Source organism: Haplochromis burtoni, unplaced genomic scaffold (assembly GCF_018398535.1).
Source record: "Haplochromis burtoni strain Fernald_Lab_line unplaced genomic scaffold, NCSU_Asbu1 Contig_3859, whole genome shotgun sequence".
In the NCBI taxonomy this organism is placed as follows: domain Eukaryota; kingdom Metazoa; phylum Chordata; class Actinopteri; order Cichliformes; family Cichlidae; genus Haplochromis; species Haplochromis burtoni.
The window spans coordinates 4,355-5,402 of record NW_024586220.1 but is presented as its reverse complement, the minus strand read 5'-3'; positions in this window follow the sequence as shown (position 1 = coordinate 5,402).

Sequence of the window (1,048 nt, the reverse complement as noted above, 5' to 3'; positions counted from 1 at the left end):
AAAACCTGCACTTGATGGTGACTTGTGCTATGGGCTTGAAGTTGGCCTCTAATGTATGGGCTCTAGTGTTGTACGCCACATACACATTGAGTTCCTGATGACGGCTCTTAGGGTCCTGTTGATCTTGTATAGTTCTAGGCATTCCAGGAACCCAGGTGTGGGGCATCTATCCAGGCAGCGCACAGGTTGGTGAGCCTAGTCTTGCTGTCTCAGACAACTGCTCGGTCTACCAGTAGCCTCCTTTCTGTGCCCCACTCATATAATGAACCATAGCTTACCCACTACGATGCTTGACAAAAGCTTCCATTTGGTACCAAGGCTAGGACCAGTCCCTTCTTGGGGTATTTGGGGATCAGGACTCTCCGGCCTTCAGTCATCCATTCAGAGTGTCTCTCATTGACTCAGTGAATACTCAGCCCCTTCAGCCAGTAGGTGTGGCCATGGTGAAGTCTGGTGCTGTCTAACTCTTCACTGTGATGATTACTAGGCCATGTTCAGGGTCTGTGATAATCACTGCGATGGTTAAATCACAGTGATGGGTACTGGATGGATATCTGGATGGATATCATCCATCTAAGTTCAGGGAGCAGCCCACTTCTCATCAGAATGTTCTGGTACCTCAACACCTGATGCAGGCCTTGTTAATCCGGTCACGTCCGAGCCTGTATGGCTCCATATTTATCTTTTTTTGCTCATGTCTGTGGTAAGCTATACCATTATACTACACACACACTAGACTTCTTCCACAGTATCCAGAGTGAGATGGAGTAACAGCTGTTTCAGGGTTTAATAATTGCTGGGACATAAAAATATGTATAGTATGTTTGTTTGCTTTGCTGTAAAATGTCAGTTTTTATAGTTTTTCTCCTGCTTTGACCCACCCTCTAGTTCTCATCTGAATATGTATTTGCCAAAACAGCTCAATTGTAGTTAACAATTAAATTTACTATATAATCAATTATAACTGGCTGCAAAATAATTTCATATGTCAATTATTATAGGTCCGTCAGTATTTGGGAGCTGAATCTTCAGCCCTGCTGAAAGCCTA